We start from the raw sequence: 12837 nt of genomic DNA, 5'->3' as shown, positions 1-12837 counted from the left end.
TTTAACAATATATTTTTTTTAAAGCTAAAAAACTTTGTTCTCATTCATATGAATCAACATAATTTTTATTTTTGTAGTTGTAGAAAATTTGTCTACATTGTGTAGATTTATAGTTTTTTATTGTAGATACATTGTTATATAAACGTTTTGCCTAGTTTTGACTTTGTTTTAAAGATTGTAGATAAATTATAATATAATTGTAGTTATTTTATTTTCTGTTTTTGACTCTGTTTATCTCATTATAGATAAATTATATTATAAATGTAGTTATTTTGTTTTCTAGTTTTGAGCCTTGTTTTAATAACTTTCTTTTCCTTTTACTGCAGAATGGACCATTTGTTTGCACCTCCTAATGTTGATTATGGGATCATTAGGTTTCAGACATTATCCGACCCCACTATTTCTGACCAAATAAAGAATTTACTGTCTGAAAATGATTTAAAGCTTTTTAAGAAGACATGTTTTGGTTATTTTCTTTCCTCGCCCAGAATATGTATGCAAAATCAAGCAATTCATCTTCTCATGAAGTATGAATTGAATGTATCTGGTTCCGACTTTTTTTCAGCAGAGATAAAGGTCATAGGCTAAATTTTAGTTTGAGAGAGTTTGCCCTGATTAGTAGTCTGACATGTTTTATGAAAGTGACAGACTTTGGTTACACACCTACGTATGACAGTAAAATAATGAGAAGCTATTTTCCAAACAAGGAAAAAGTTCATAAGTCATACTTAAAACAAATTGTAATCAGCCGTAGTTGGGTGAACGACGAGGATGCAGTCAAGTTGTGTATTCTATATCTCATAGAATTCTTCCTCTGTCCTTTAGACAAAGACAATGCAGGGTTGATAGACCATTTTAGGTTCTTTTTGGTGGACTCAGGACAGTATGCGAACTACGCATGGGGTAGTGAATCTTATACACAATTGCTTCAGTCTGTTAGGCACAAGCTCAACCCTTCTGTTCATTTTTATGTCATTCGAGGTTTTGCACTAGCTATTAAAATATGGTTGTATGAGCTCTACCGTCAACACTGATATAGCTACAAGGGTTGGTAATTCTATCCCTCGTATACTTAGTTGGTCAGCTAGTAAGGACAAGATATGGTTATCTGCAATTGAAGATAGAATGATCAAACCAGCATGGATCAAGGTAAATGGTTTTCACTTATGCGCAGACAATCTAATACAAATTATCTATAACTTTTATACATATTATGTCTAAGTCACTCTCATTTCTTTTTTTCACTCAGTTCACCAGCATAATTGAAGCACTAGAAGAGCTTTCAAGAATTAATTTGCCAGATAAAGTTGAATACATCCTTGAAGAAGTTGAAACCAAGTCCGAGCATCCGATAGATGATGCATCTCCATCCGTACACAAGCAGGCAATTAGAATAGATGACAAGAAAGATATTCTGAAACAAATAAAAAAATTAAGAAAAGATGTTGACAAGGTAACATATATACATAATCCTGGATGGTTTCTTTAATTTATGTTATGCAAATTATTTCGTTAACTCTCTATATTTTAATATGTAGGTTGGTTCAGATCTTGAATCTTTTAAGAAAGATGTTTTTGAAGAACTAGGTAGCATTTGACTGCTACTCAATGACTCAATCAAGACTGTTTTGTAGGCGATAAATAGTCAAAAGGATAACATTGATGCCAAGGTTTCTGTGCCTTAAAGCCGCCAAAGCATGTGCACAAGGAAGTTCATCAAGCTGGAATTGTCCACAACTACATCTCTTATTTTGAATACAAACAATATAGCGCTTCACACCATCTATCACTGTATGGATGTGATCTGTTGAAGTCCTCACCTATAATTTCATTACAAACACACAACAACTTGTCAGAAACATATACAAAATAAATACAATTATTAAACATTTTATCTACAATGACTGTATGTATTTAGTTTGATGGAATAATTGATCCGATGTTATTGGATATAGCTTACTTTCAGCTTCTGCGATAATGTCATGTTGTCCTCCAACTCTTTATTGTATTTTTTCCCAAGGTATGTGAATGTACCCTTTGCTTTCAATAACTTTTCATTAGTCCAACGTTCAAGAAGAGTTCTCATGTACTCTAATAGTTATACTATCGGCAGCTCTCTTACATCTCTTGTTACCGCTTTCAATGACTCTATAATGTTTGATGTCATCGTCTAAGTTCTGTTCACCGTAGTATGTACTCAAGACCATCTGTGATAGCCAATATCGTATAGGTATGCTTTAACACGCGTGTCGATCTCTTCAATCTTTGACATTCTTTCATTAAATTCATCAAGCGTGTATGATCATGTCGTGAAAAAGTACAATTCGCTTAACTTTAGATGACTCTTCTTGAACTTTGACCTTATATTTGTCTAAATATGCCACATGCAAGCATAATGTGGCATGCCGGTATAAACAATAGATGTTGCCTTCAAGATACTCCCATTCTGATCCGAAACAAACACATATTTGGTTTTTCACCATATGCATGTTTGAATTGCTCAAAAAACCACTTCCATGATGCGTCATTTTCTGAATTAACAACAGCGTATGCCATTAGTAATATGCTACCTATCATACGTGATAAAAAGAAATTCAATTTCCATAATAAAACTGTAGAGGAAAAAAAATACATACAAAAAATAAATTTACAACAATATTTCTATAATAAATCTACAATACCTGTTGCATTCATTGTGCTAGCTGTTAGCATTATTCCCCTGTATGCCGACTTCAAGAAGGTCCCATCAACTACTATAACTGGCCTACAATATTTTCAACCCTTGATTGACGTACTAAGTACAACAAATGCGTACAAGAAACAGTCATCGTCAGTCTTCTGCAATTTAACTACTAACCCCAGATAAGTCTTCTCCAGAATATACAAATAACTAGGCAATCGACTGTAGGAGTCAGCAAGATGACCTCTAAAAAATTTCAAAGCCTTTTCCTTTGCTCTCCAAGCTTGCATGTATGTTAAGTTCACGTCATGTTCAAACAACATATCAGTTTGTATGTCTTTTGGTGTGTAAATTGTCTTAGGATCCACATATTTTGGTATAACCATGCTATCAACTAACATGGCAGTAGGTTTGTGTTGTATGTATGTATTGTCCATCAAAGAGCATGTGTGCAAGCTGTTAAATTTTCGAACCTTGAACAATGCTGAATCATTTATACTGGTGGACTTGAAGTGCCATGTACAATTGTCCCCAACACATACCAGGCAATAGCTACAGAATAAAAATAATCTAAAGAATGTTATGAAAAATATAGCTACAAAATAATAGGTTGTTTAAGTATAAAAATCTTATATTTAACAATTTATATACAAAATAAAACTACAAATTATCTACAATTTGTATACAATGATATTACAAACTATACAAAAAAAATACAAATAAACTACAAATTAAACAAAGATATGATTTTTGACCATTGAACTGTTCCTACCTTCTAGCACTAGACCTTTTCACCCTAAATTGGAACTTGTTTATGACAGAATAATGCTTCATTGCACTGGCAATTATTTGCTTGTCTTTGTATACTTGGCCTACTTCAATAACACTTGGCGTATGTTCTGTTATGATGATACTTTCATATTCCACTATCGCCGGAGATGTTGGCATATCAATCAACTTCAGTGTTCCAGATGAACCTGCAATCAATTAAAGCTAACTACAGTTCTGACATATATTGTAGATAGTTTGTAGTAAAATTATAGAACACGTAAAATTCAATACTTCTATATTCATAACAGTTGAACTATACTTGTTATGTAGTTTTTTTAATAGCAATATTGTAGAAATAGTGAAGAACGTATGAAATATAAACAAACATCACCACTGATATAACAAAGCAAACCTGCAATTGTGTTCGAATTAGAGATATTGTATTCCAAATCGAAATCACACGCTGTTATACATAGCGGATACATTCCTAAGCTTTTATTTTCCTTTTTCGTCTCCATGTATTCTCGAACTCCCATATCGTTCCGAATTTTCATTGGAGGACAATGTTCGTTGACAATGTATTTGATTTCGATAATTTTTTCTGATGTATCGATCATTAGATGCTCTGCGATTGCAAAATTCAATTGACTATAATTTGAATCTTCGCTGACTACAATTCCGTCAATATTAAACTCTCTGTATCTCCCAAAGCTATCCCAATTACCATTTAGCTTAAGCATAATAGCTATTTTCGACATTATTTTGCGGAATTCAGTACAATTGTAGATAATTGCTTAGCTTATGGTTGTGAAACCAGAATAGACAGAGAAAAGCAGAGTATCGGAAAAGCAGAGTATCGGAATAGTGAGAAAAACGGCTTAATTGCAGGCTTAATTCATTGCGATTATTGCGTTGCAAAAATCTCGGTAGAATCCTACGCTATCCCAAAATCCCGCTTCTAAAAAAGGAATGCTACTGCAGAAAGGATTCTAGTTTAAATAATTGTATAGAATTTGTAGACAAAACGTGTTCAGATCGGGTAATTAAGTAAACATGGATATGTTTTTGGTAATAAAGTTTCATATAGTATATAGGAATGAAAAAATCCCTATTTATAACTACATATGCTTTACTTAAAGAAATAGAACTTGAAAAATATTAGAATTAAACAGCATAAAAACTTAAAATCTTTCTCAACTTCCTTGCATTTTGAGTTAACTTCTTTTTTCCGTCCGAAATTTGACTAACCTGCTGAGATATTTGACTCATTTGCTTCCATTTTTATCCAAGGAAACTAGGGCCCGTTTGGCCATAAGAAAATTCACTTTTTTCCGAAATTTTTTTACTTTATTTCGAAATCAGTGTTTGGCCATAAATTTTTAAAATTTCGCTTAATGTTGAATTTCAGAATTTTTCGAAAATATAAAAAATTCCAAATAATCGTTTTTAAAATTTTTTACTTCAAATCACTCACAAAAATTCAAAAATAGTTTTAAATTATATTCATGTCCAAACACAACTCTAATTTTCAAATATCATTTTCACTTTAAAAAAATTCGTTTCCGGAATTTCATATTTCTTATGTCCAAACGCGCACTAGGATAATCATGTTATTTTCTCTGAATTCGAACCAACGCCAATTCGACTGAAGTTTTCTTCGTGAAAGTGACAATGTCAATGGATATTCGAAAACCAACTAAATCGACCGAACTGTACCGTACCGAACCGATTTTTAGGCTTCTATTAAAGAAACCATAGATTTTTATATAAATCTATAACTGTACCGATAATTAGGGTATGTTTTTTATTTTATGAAAATAAACCAAAAAGATATCAAACCGTACCGAATAAATTTTACATGTGAAAAATATATTTATATATTAAGTTTAAAAATAATAATGCAATAAATTTTTCTTTGGGCCTTGAAATTATGAAAATTGTTACAAGCCAACAAGTAATTAAACTCAAAATACTAATTCCTAAAACCTATTATGCTACTTCTACTTAAACTAAGTTATTTCAAGTATCTTCATTAGCAAGACACAAAGTATTATAGCGATTATGAGTAGCAAACTACAATGTATTGAATATGTTTCCTTTCATATAATTTAAATTTATCTTTTTGAATATTTAATCTTCTATAGACTTTATTCTTGAGTCTCAGCTTGGTTAATATCTTTCCACTCGTGTGATTTATATTTTTTTTGCCTTTGCTTGATTTCTTTTATGTTGTTGTAGAATAGTTGATGGATCTATACTCTAGCCATCTCATTTTTTTTAATTCATCACCCTTTAAACAGTAAAAATGTCTAGAGAATTTTGCTAAGTCCTATAAAAAAACATATGTTATTGCATTCTACTGCTACTGGTGAATTTTACATGATATTTAAAAAAATACCGAAAATTAACCGAACCGTGCCGATACCAAAGAGAAACCGACATGATTGGGACGTTTTCGAAAAGTCCAATTTTGGTTATACATAATAGAATAACCAAAAAATTAGTATGGTACAAATTTTATAAAATAACCGGCCGAACCGAACCATTGACAGCCGTATTACTACCTGTCTTTTATGCACTTGTTTCTTTGTTTGCATCTTTCTTCTTCTATAATTTGTACACCTTTTGCCGGTAATCAGCAGCCAATAAACTCTTATTTTTATATTCCCCCTAACATTTATATAATTGTACTATGATATGACTTGTTTTTTAATTATCTTATCTTATCAAACTTCTAAGGTATACTCATCGGCTCACAGACACTTGTTTATCAAATTTTTTAAGGTATACTGTTGACTACAAAATAAAGAAGACTTCATTTGTGACCTAATTCAAAGTTATGCCATTTTCTTTTAATCTGACTAAATTTGTGTATCAAAAATCATCAAAGGGTACTAATAGACTTTACAGATATCTAGCAATATCAACTTGTCTTTAGATGTTGAAAGATAAAGTTTCAGCTTATCATCAGCTCCATAACAACAAATCACCCAATATTTATTGAAACAATTAATTTGTACATGAATAATACAAGAACATTTGTAAAGGACAGTCCAGTGCATAATACATCTCGCGTTCATGCAGGATCCAATTCAGGAAAGGACTGCTGTAAATAATCTATACTAATACTGCTTTCACGCATCCTAACACAAGAACATTTGTAAAAGTTCAAAACTCCCCTTTTCCACAGGGCTAAAATATCAGACAAGTACAAATCATATTCTTTTGTTTTTCTCTGTGAATCAAATTCATCAACACCTCAACTTCCAACTCGCCTTTTAACGAAGTTCAATATTCATTAATTAAAAACCTCAAACTTCCAACTTCCAACTTCCAACTTCCAAGAGCTAGAAATAGAAACTTGGATCATGTCGACCATTCAAGAAAGTAATTGATCACCTTTAATTTCGATTCTTTGTGGAAACTTATAAGCGCGAAAACTGTGAGTTGATAGGGAAATAAGAAACCGGAATTGGAGCACCCTTACTTGGCTTCTTTTTCTCAGATGGTTTTGACTTATTGTTAGCAACATCAGAAACTCTTGAAGGAACACTACTAAAGCAGCTCAAGAGCCCTGAAAATAAAGCCATTTATGCAATTGTTGTTCTTTAATTACTGCTGAATGCTGATAAAGCCATATTTATAGGGAGAGGTATTTTCAATGGTGGCTTAATTAGCTTTTATTTAAACTTGGTGATCAAGTTAATCAAAGAGGATCATGAGGTCCATGTTTTTTCTGTCGCTATCATCCCTCTGCAGCTTCCTACTGCCTTAGCTTCCCAAAAAAAATTGACTGTTCTCCTCAATATTCTACTACTATATATGTTGTTTACCGGTGTTAATGGTTCGGTTCGGCCTGTTATTTTTTAAAATTTATACCATACCAATTTTTCTATTATTCTACTATGTATAACCAAAATTAGACTTTTCAAAACCGTCTCAATCATGTCGGTTTCTCTTCGGTATCGGTACGATTCGGTTAATTTTTGGTAATTATCTTAAATGTCATGTAAAAGTCACTAGTATAAGTAGAATGTAATAACATAAGTACTTTTATATGACTTAGCAAAACTCTTTAGACATTTTTACAATTTAAAAGGTGACGAATTAAGAAAATATGAAAGATGACTAGAGTATAGATCCGTCAACTATTCTACAACATCGTAAAAGGAACTAAGCAAATACAAAAAAAAATATTAATCACACAAGTGAAAAGATACTAACCAAGTTGGGATTCAAGAATAAAGTCTGTAGAAGATTAAACATTCAAAAAGATAAATCTAAATCATACGAAAGAGAACATATTCAATACATTGTAATTTGCTATACATAACCGTTACAATACCTTGTGTCTTGCTAGTGAATATGCGAGAAATAATCAAGTTTCAATAGAAGTAGCATAGTAGGTTTGGAAATTAGGATTTTGAGTTTAATTATTTGTTGGCTTGTAACTATTTCATAATTCCAAGACCCAAGAAAAAATTTAATGCTTTATTATTTTTAAACTTAACATATAAATATATTTTTCACATTATAAATTTATTCGGTATGGTTCGGTATTTATTCGGTTTCTTTTCATAAAATAAAAACCCTATCCTAATTATCGGTAAGGTTATAGATTTATATAAAAACCTACGGTTTTATTAAAAGAAACCTAAAAATCGATTCGATTCGGTACGATACGGTTCAATCGGTTTAGTTATTTTTTAAATATCCATTGACATATTGTTGTGGATAAAAATAATTGAATTGAGATTCGTTGGAGTACTCCTTAATTAACTGTCTTGTTTTTAAAATTTTACTTTATTTGGAATTGATTCAATTTATTATAAATAATGAAAAAGAAAATTTGCACTCGTTAAAAAATGCGTTTCTTAATCTGTAATCCAACTGATATACTATGATATGGACCTTTAATCCTAAAAATTATTCGTTCTGTCTGTTTTATGTGACACGCTATCCTGTTTAATTTATCCTAGAAAAATTTCACGTTACTCGTAATGACATAATTTGTTAGAACTCACTTTGTATAAAAATTTCATTCTTGAGTATAAAGTGAAAATAAATAAAGAAAGGTACACATGATATTTAAGGAAGTTTACGCAAGTTGCGCCGGCCTGTCCATTTTCTTGCTTGGCAAGTAGAATCACTGCCTTTGTTTTTTTGTTGAATGTTCAACACCACAAAGCCCCACATTTGACCAGTTGAATTTCGTGCTCTCTAAAGTTGATATTATCTGGCTGCTCCTTTTAAATTTCTCTGCTGCATTTTCTCCTTAAAATAGCCTGGCTTAAAATAGTTTATAATTAGTTCCTCTGTTTTAAAAGGTAGAATTGGGACAGGCTCGGGCGGAGCACTTGTAAAACGTCCATGGGCTTATGTGTGTGATTTAATTGTGTGAAACTTACGCCTCAGTCGTCGGGGCTTACGCCCCGGACACGCCCAACGCCTGGCGTACTGGGCTCGCCTAATAGAACTTTATGCAATTGTGTGTAACTAACCTTGTAAATCCTCAAATTTTCTTAATAAATCGTTGACTATTCAAAATTACTTTTTTCTTAATCATAAATTATTAAGTTGAGAGTATTTTATGTCATAATTAAAATAAAAATTATTGCACGTTATCCACTAAGACTGCTATAATAGTAAATTTTAAATAAAATTTTCATTTAAAAGTATTTATTTATTAACTTTTGTTATGTCTTTATTATATAATAGTCCATAATTTTTTTTATAATTATTTTCCTAAAGATTATTTTTTTTCACGTTTACGAGATACAATACTTATTAATTTAATAGTTCAGTATTAACTAGTAACTATTTACAAATAATTAGTTATTATGGTATAGTATGGTGAATTATGTGTCACTTTATTAACTTGTTGAAACTTAAAAATAAATGATGTTAGAGAATCATATTTAAATAGTGAATTATGTTTTTATATAAATTCTCTTTCAAATAGAAAGCATATTAAATAAAATTAGTATTTTAAAAAAAATATCAAATTATAATATCGAAATTCTTTCAAGATTCATTACTCCTTAAGATATACATATAAGATTTCGCATCGAATACATTACTTTTGATGTTTGAGTTGTAACGACGTTGCAGCTAATTTGCATATTATGATAATGTCATACTTTTCGTATTATTCATAATTGAATTATAATTTATAAATATTTTAAATAGATTATTTTTTTATAATTTTATGATTTTAATGTAATTTTTATAAGTATTTTTTATTTTATACTATCTTAAAATTCTTGAAATTAGTAAAATTTAAAAATTCGTGGATTGCTATACTGGGTACCATATTCTTGTAGGTAATTGCGCAAAGCATGAGATACAATCGTTCGTGGATTGCTATACTGGGTACTACTAGATTCTAATGGATGAGGGTGATGCAGAAAAGATCACTTTCACCACTCTGTGGGGTACCTATTGTTACAGGGTCATGCCATTCGGTTTAAAGAATGCAGAGGCAACTTACATGAGGGCCATGACCACCATTTTTCACGACATGATGCACAAAGAGATTGAAGTATATGTCGATGATGTCATCATAAAATCAAAGACACAGGCTGACCACGTGATTGATTTGAAAAAGTTCTTCGAACGGCTTCGAAGGTATAACCTTAAGCTCAATCCAGCCAAATGTGCGTTTGGGGTTCCATCTGGGAAACTCCTCGATTTTATAGTCAGTCGGAGAGGCATCGAATTGGATCCATCTAAGATAAAGTCCATTCGAGATCTGCCACCCCCGAAGAACAAAAAGGAGGTCATGAGTTTGCTCGGAAGGTTGAACTACATCAGTAGGTTCATTGCTCAGCTCACAACCACGTGCCCATCTTTAAGTTGCTGAAAAAGGATATTGCAATCAAGTGGACAGACGATTGCCAAAATGCTTTTGACAGGATCAAAGATTATCTATCAAAAACCCTTGTACTGGTCCCACCTGAACCTGGTAGGCCTTTGTTTTTATATCTATCGATGATGGGTAATTCCTTTGGATGCGTTCTAGGGCAACATGATGCGATAGGCAAAAAGGAACAAGCAATATATTATTTGAGCAAGAAGTTCACCAATTATGAGGTTAAGTACACCCTTTTAGAAAGGACATATTGTGCCTTGACTTGGGTCGCTCAGAAGTTGAGAAATTATCTTTTGGCCTATACTACTTACCTCATATCCAGAATGGATCCTCTGAAGTATATCTTTCAAAATCCAATGCCCACCGGCAGGCTCGCAAAATGGCAAATTCTGCTCACAGAGTTCGGCATCGTCTATGTCACTCGCACCGCGATGAAAGCACAGGCTCTGGTCGATCATTTGGTAGAGAATCCAGTTGATGATGAGTACAAGCCACTTACCACATACTTCCCAGACGAAGAGGTCAACTCAATAGAGGAAGTAGTTCCATACGACAACCCTCTATGGAAAATGTATTTTGATGGAGCTGTTAATATCAAAGGAGTTGGGATCGGGGCAATCCTCATCTCACCTATTGGACAGTATTACCCTGCAATAGCCCGGCTTCGGTTCTTCTGTACCAATAATACAGCAGAATACGAAGCATGTATCATGGGTTTGAAAATGGCCCTCGATCTGGATGTGCATGAACTATTGGTTATGGGAGATTCTGACTTGCTTATCCGGTAAGCCCAAGGTGAATGGGAGACTCGAGACATCAAGCTTATTCCATACAGACAATGTGTACAAGATTTGAGCAAAAGATTCAAATCCATCGAGTTCAGGTACATTCCCAGGTTTCACAACGAGCTAGCCGATGCTTTGGCTACTTTAGCCTCGATGCTCCCTTATCCAGGAAACACCCATATCGATCCACTAGAAATCCAAGTTCGGAATCAATACGGTTACTGTAATACAATTGAGACAGAACCAGATGGTGAACCATGGTATCATGACATAAAATGATTCCTGAAAACGAGAGCATACCTAGAGCACGCCAAGGGAGATCAAAAAAGAACTATAAGGAGGCTCGCTAGCGGTTTCTTCCTGAATGGGGAAATTTTGTACAAAAGGACCCCAGATTTGAACTTGTTGAGATGCGTAGATGCCACAGAAGCTGAGCGGATCATGAGTGAAGTGCATCCGGGGGTATGTGGACCTCACATAAATGGATATGTTTTGGCGAAGAAGATTCCGCGGGCAGGGTATTATTGGCTTACAATGGAGCAAGATTGCTTCAGTTTTGTTCGCAAGTGTCACCAATGCCAGATTCACGGTGACCTGATTCACTCACCACCTTCGGAGTTGCATCCCATGTCCTCTCCTTGGCCTTTAGTTGCTTGGGGAATGGATGTTATTGGGCCAATTGAGCCAAAGGCTTCAAATGGGCATAGATTCATTTTGGTTGTAATTGATTACTTCACCAAGTGGGTGGAGGCCGTCACTTTCAAAGCAGTCACCAAGAAAGCAGTGGTAGACTTTGTTCATTCTAACATCATCTGCCGCTTTGGTATCCCAAATACCATTATCACTGATAATGCAGTCAATCTCAATAGTCATTTGATGAAGGAGGTATGCGAGCAATTTAAAATTATGCATCGCCATTCTACCCCTTACCGGCCAAAAGCCAATGGAGCCGTTGAAGCAGCGAACAAGAATATCAAGAAGATTCTTAGGAAAATGATCCAAGGTTCGAGACAATGCCATGAAAAGTTGCCTTTTGCTCTTTTGGGATACCGCACAAATGCTCGCACATCTGTTGGTGCAACTTCTTATCTGTTGGTATATGGGACGGAAGCTGAAATACCGGCTGAAGTCGAAATTCCCTCTCTTCGGATCATTGTGGAATCGGAGATTGAAGATACATAATGGGTAAAGACCCGATTAGAACAACTAATGCTGATTGATGAAAAACGGCTAGCAGCAGTGTGCTTTGGCCAGTTATACCAGCAAAGAATGGCACGCGCTTACAACAAGAAAGTGCGTCTAAGGCATTTCGAGGTAGGCCAACTCGTTCTGAAATGCGTTCTTCCACACCAAGTAGAAGCTAAAGGAAAGTTCGCCCCAAACTGGAAAGGAACCTACATCATCAAGAAAGTGTTACCAAAAGGGGCCTTGCACTTGGTAGATGAAGAAGGACGGGTACCAGACATGACTATTAATGCAGATGCAGTCAAAAGATATTATGTCTAATATATACCCACTGTGGAGCTTTCACGCATGATTTTCTTAGATCGAGATGACGAAGGCTACCATTGCTCGTTATTCCAAGCAAGTGTCACCCTTTTGTTATCCCTTTTAAGCTGTATTTTTCTTCCTTGTTTTCCATTTTTTTTGGAACCTGTGTACTCAAAAAAAAAAAAAAGTCAAACAATAAATTCTTTTGAGTAATTGAACTACGTCCGACCTGATTCTGA

The sequence above is a fragment of the Nicotiana tabacum genome, chromosome 19, assembly GCF_000715075.1.
Source record: "Nicotiana tabacum cultivar K326 chromosome 19, ASM71507v2, whole genome shotgun sequence".
Classification (NCBI taxonomy): Eukaryota; Viridiplantae; Streptophyta; class Magnoliopsida; order Solanales; family Solanaceae; genus Nicotiana; species Nicotiana tabacum.
Note: the sequence above shows the minus strand (reverse complement) of the source record.